This window comes from Elephantulus edwardii, unplaced genomic scaffold (assembly GCF_000299155.1).
Source record: "Elephantulus edwardii isolate Elephantulus edwardi_28Jun2011 unplaced genomic scaffold, EleEdw1.0 scaffold00090, whole genome shotgun sequence".
In the NCBI taxonomy this organism is placed as follows: domain Eukaryota; kingdom Metazoa; phylum Chordata; class Mammalia; order Macroscelidea; family Macroscelididae; genus Elephantulus; species Elephantulus edwardii.
In genome coordinates this window covers 772,332-778,094 of record NW_006399840.1, presented here as the reverse complement: position 1 = coordinate 778,094, position 5,763 = coordinate 772,332, and the positions used below count along the sequence as shown (strand labels likewise).

General features: G+C 43.4%; 1 pseudogene; it reads right to left on the bottom strand.

The window, feature by feature from the left end:
- LOC102867577 overlaps positions 1-5,763 on the bottom strand; it is a 7,762-nt pseudogene continuing 1,999 nt past the window's right edge.

The following is a 5,763-nucleotide window of genomic DNA, read 5'->3' as shown; positions in this document are numbered from 1 at the left end:
CTAACAGAAATTCTGGCTCAGGCCAATGAGGCCATCTAAACCTAGATAGAGGAATATAGCAGAGTCCATGGCTGCAGAGCCCAGCTACCAGAACTCAAGATGTTTCTAAATCTCATCTGACCAGCTGTGTTTCCTTGAACCCTGAGGTTCAATGCACTGACTTTGTCCTCTCAGCTGAACCTTAGAATCCTAGCACAAGGTCATGCTCAGAGTAGGTACTCCCTAAATGATGGTGACTTTGTTTGCTGTGGTTATGTACATCAGGTCATCTGAGACACATAGAGACGCTATGCACAATAGTTCTAAACTCTTCCCTACCCTGAGCCAGTCTCAATATCTCCAACACTCCTACCCCCATTAACCCAATAACTGTCAGCTCTTCTCATTTGAGTCTTCCTCCTCTGCGCTGCCCCAGTTGGTTATTCGAGAATTCCTCACTTGGCACGTGAGTTCTCTGATCCAAGTTCTTGGACATGGTTATTTGACTGTGGCTGCAACAAACATAGCAGTGATTGAGTGGATGGTGCAGGTCCAGGTCACGCTCGGTTCTGTTGCTCATAGCTGAGTTAGAACTGACTCTACATCTAGAGCTCTGGTGACCTAGTGGTGAGACACTGTGCTGCGACCAAAGGCATGTGGTTCAAACCCTCCACTCTTTGGAAGAAGGGTGGGCCATTGCCTCCCCTTCTGCCTCTGAAAATCTGCTGGAGCGGTGACCTATGGGTAATTTCCAATCAACGACATACAACAACAACGACAGCATCTAACAACAATGTCCCAAGAGTTTATCACGAGCCCTTGATGGAAGGAGTTTTCTGTACTTCAGGGAGTGAGACTTGGTAATTACTATCTGAGAGAAGGAAGCATTGGTGGCCTGGTAGTTAAGTACTCAGCTGGTAACTGGAAGATTAGCAGTTTAAAACCACCAGGTGCTTCATGGAAGGGAGGTGCTGGCAATATGTTTCCATAAAGACTACAGCCTCAGAAACCCTAAGTGGTAGTCCTGTCCTGTCCTATCCGATTGGATTCGATCCTCCAGGGTTGCTACAAGTATGAATTGACTCAGTGCCAATGTTCTTATTTTGGGGTTTCTTTTTCTGATTTATCAGGGAAAGTTGTCTGAGCTTCCCCAGGAGTGACAAAGTTGCTGTGATAGCTGGGAGCCTCAACATTCAAGAATTGATAAAATCTTCCCCTAAACACGTTTCAAGTCCCTCATGAAGTCAGGGAGCGATGTGGAGTGAAGTTGAACAGTCAGATGTTGAAGCTTTAGCAGTTGTGGGGATTGTCCCCTCCTGGCAGCCTCTTCTCTCTAAAGGAGGCCAAGGTGTTTCCACTGCAGGCTTTAGTGGTGTCCTTGTCACCTTATCTTCAGCTCCTGAAGATCAGATATCTGCTAAGGTTGGGCCTTTTGATAAGAGAAAGAGGGAGGGGGCAAGAGCTGAGATATTTTCCATGGGTTATTTCCATTTTCCAGAAAGTCAAGTTGTGCATTGTCCCAGATTAATACTGTGCACTAAAAAGTCTTTGTTTCTAAAGGAGTTTCTAGCAAGTCAGTATGTTACCCCTTTGATTATCTCTCATATGACCAGCAGTTCTGACAGAAAACTAAGTATATCTTTGATTAAACACAAAGTCAAAAGACATTAAATGCATGTAAATGGATTTTTTTGGGTTGGCAAAACCTTCCAAAACAGTGTTCATAGGGAAGAATTCTTCCAAAGGAGCTGTAGGGGTGAAAATGTTAGAATTGCCACCTGCTGTGTGTGCCCCGGACTCTGTGCCAGCCACTGTCTCCTCACAGACCAGCTTGTGGAGAACTGTCTATAGCAAAAACATGGTCTTTAAGCACCTCTGTGTGTATCAAAAAGAAAAATCTCTTCCCTCAGTGCTGAGACTGGAAGACTGGATTAACAAAGCCTCTAGCCAGGACTTCTCCTTGACTTCCTTTCACCACTTCAAGCTTGGTTCTAATTTTCTTTTCCAGGAAGAATAAAAGTTTGAGGATTGAGGGAGCCCAAGGGGAAGAGCTAACAACAATCATAGGTCTGAGTAAATGAGGACGGTGGGAGGTAGCTAGAGTTCTTGATCCTCTGGGGCACCATCTCCTCTAACTACCTCTGCTCTGGTTAGTTGATTCTCCCACTGCCCGCCACCCAGCACCGCTTGTATCACTGCTGGTTTCCAATCCCATGCCCCCTCCAGCTGTGTGAAGTGTAAGAATTGTCAAGATGTAAATATTTGGATTCTTCTGTATAATAAAGCACCAGTGAAGTACCATGTGTGTCTCTCAGCTCCTTTCTGTTGCCGCTGGTCCTCCAGAGAAGACAGGAGCTGTGGGCTGTGGAAGACAGGCACCAACACCCTTCCTCAACCTTCCTCCTGAGTCCAGGCGCTCTTGAAGCGCAGCCGAGGAGGCTCAGGGTTGAAGTGTGAAGGCTTCAGAATCCCTTCCACTTACCCCCGTGGTCCTGTGTTGTTGTTGTTGTTGTTATGTTGTAATGTGCTGTAGAGTCACTTGCAACTCATAGCGACCCTATGTACAACAGTCCTAAACTCTGCTCTGTTCTGTGCCAATCGCACTGCTACTGATACACCCATCCAATTACCCCAGTCACTGAATCAATCCACCCCATAGAGGGTCTTCCCTTCTGACACCGTCCCTCCACCCTCCCAAGCATGATGTTCTTCTCCAAGGACCGGTCCCTCCTTACAACATGTCCGAAGTATGTCAGACAAAGTCCCAGAATCCTTGCATCCAATGAGCTGCCCGATTTAACCCTCTCCAGAGTGAATCTGTTTGTTTTCCTAGCAGTCCATGGTACATTCAATACTCTCCTCCAGCACCACAGTTCAAAGGCATCAATTCTCCTTCTGTCCTCCATAGTCATTGTCCAACTCTCTGTTGCATAACAAGTGGTTGCAAAGACCATACCCTGTATCAGATGCACCTTAGTCTCCAGAGTGACACCATTGTTCTTCAGTACCCTGGAGAGGTCCCTAAGAGCAAACTTTCCCATCGCAATACATTTTTTTATTTCCTGGCTAGTGGTGCCAAGAGTGTTGATCATGAAGCCAAGCAGGCTAAAGTTGTTAACAGTCTCAATCTCTTCACCATCCATCCTGATGCTGCCAATTGGTCCAGTGGTGAGAATCTTTGTCTTCTTGACATTGAGCCTCAATCCATACTGAAGGCTGCAGTCCTTGACCCTCTGCAGCAAGCATTTCAGGTCCTTCTCAGTTTCAGAAAGCAGGTTGTGTCATCTGCACAACACAGTCCTATGTTAGATACCCAAGTAATTTGAGGAAAGCAGTCAGTAGATTTGGCTTTGGATGATTCAAACCTTAACCACTTTCTTAACTCCACTCCTTTCCCTAAAAATTAGTCAAAATATGGACCCAAAGTGTAAAATGGTGCAACCACTGTGAAAGGCAATATGGCATTTTCTCAAAAAGTTGGGAATATACCATTTGACCCAGCAATTCCACTACTGGGAATGTACCCTAAAGAAATCAGAACTGCCACCCAAACAGATACATGCAACTCATGTTTACTGCATCTTTGCTCACAGTAGCAAAGAGTTGGAGACAACCTAAGTGCCCATCAACAAACGGATGGATAGAAAAGATATGGTATATTCACACAATGGGCTACTACACAGCATTGAAAACCAAGAAACTCATGAAACGTTACACAAAAATGGGTGACCCTGGAGGACATTATGTTGAGTGAAATAGCTCAAACACAAAAGGACAAATACTGTGTAATGCCACTGTTATAAAACAAGACTGACATCAGGTTGGGGTAGTAGACTAAGAAAAGTGGGTATAAATAATGTATACTGTATTGAAACAGATGAGAGAGAACTGTTTAAAAGGGATGTATGATTAAGTATTAGTTGCATGACAAGAGTCCAGAATAAGAGCTGCATAGTAAAGTGGACTGGAGGGAGGAGAAGAATTGTATAACAATGAAAGAATTTTTTTTCTTCTCAAAGAGAAAAGAGAACTGGGGAGGGGAGGAGTGGGCAGGTAGAAAAATGTGCAACAGTGAATAAATGGAAATCCAAGTTCTCTATAATCTTTCATTAAAATCGTAACTAAAAAAAATGTGGACCTAAAAATTGGCTAGCTCTCCTCTCCTTGGGAGACCTTCCTCTCACACTTCTTGGGAATCTTCTCACCCATGTCTGGCTTTGGGATGGGTAAGACCTCCAAGAAAACCAAGCAACCCTTCTTAAGGTAAGGAAACGATGTAAAGCTCAATGGAAAACTGCAATCATGGGAATAAATATTAGCCTGAATTCTATCAAGGCCTTACCAGCATAACCTGACTCCTTTCTGAGAAGACATGACTTCATGACCACATGGCCTCCACTTTTCTTGACTACAGAGAACTCTTTATTCCCCTACCTAATTGCAGAGATCTCTGATGGCCTAGTGGTAAGGAGCCATGCTGTCAACCTAAAGGCCTGCAGTTCAAATCCCCCAGTTGCTCCATTGGATAGGTAATCAACTCCTATGTGATTGACTGTCTGAAAGTCCTCTATGGGTCTGTTCCAACTGCATGGCACTCAACAATTGTAGGGAGGTAATTTTTTTTCCTCAAGTGTTTTTGTTAGATGTTTGGGGTTAAGAGGAACAGACACTGAGGTTAACTCAAGTGGTTATTTCTTTTTTTTTTATTTTTTTAACTTTTATTGTATTATTTTTACATGTACCGTCAAAAGGTGGTTATTTCTTAAGAGGATATGTGTACAGCAAATAAGTTTCACATCAAAAGTTTCACAAGAGTTTTTAGAAAGGAAAACAAAAAGATCTCAAAAAAAATAATACGTTCACAATAATTCCTTAGAAATGTTTTCAAGTCCATGTCTGTCCATGACTCAGCCAGTGCAGAACACGAGAGGCAACAGTGGAGTTTAACCAAATCTCCATGTCTCCGCTTTAGTTAGTCCCTGTTCCGACGCTGTCTGTAAAAAACTGCACACTGATTTCCAACTTGAGCAATTTTTGTGTAAAACTCTTAGGAGAGGTGCCTGCTCCCAGGGAAGGTGGCTGTCACAGTGTACTTGTACGGCCAGCCTTAGGCATGCTGCTGTAGCGTAAGGTGCAGCCAGCACAAGGCCTTTACAATCCCAAGGACAGCAGAATGGAGTCCCAGTCAGATCCTAACACTGTTTGTCATCAAGGGGTTTGCTTTCACACCTGGATAGGGTTCCTTCTCTCATTTCAAACCAGTGAACTAACCTGGGTGGGACAAGTCCCTCACTTGCCTATGATCTTTCTGAAACATCATTGTTTTGTTGAAATACTGTACTTAATCTAAACTTGCCTTGACTATGTTTTAGTTGTATTTATAAATGGTGAACTCAGTTTCTGAAACTAAACTTATTTGCCATTTCCTAAAAACAAAAAAAAATAAATAAAACCTGAAACCAACAACCAAACCAACCCAAAAACCACCCCCATTCACAGGGCTGAGATAGGCATAAGTGTTTTAAATTACCCTGCCCACCCCCCTATCCCTATTTGTTTATTTTCCAAATTCCCTCTGGGTTATCAAGGTTATTAGTTTCTGGTTGGCACAAATGGTTGAGCACTTCTGTACTGACCAAACCATTTTTAATCCCCCAAGGGGCACCACGGAAGAAAGACCTGGTGATCTACTTAAAAAAAAAAATAATCAGCCATTGAAAACCATCTAGAACACAGTTCTGTTCTAACACACGAATCTCTATGAGTTGGAATTGACTCAAATGC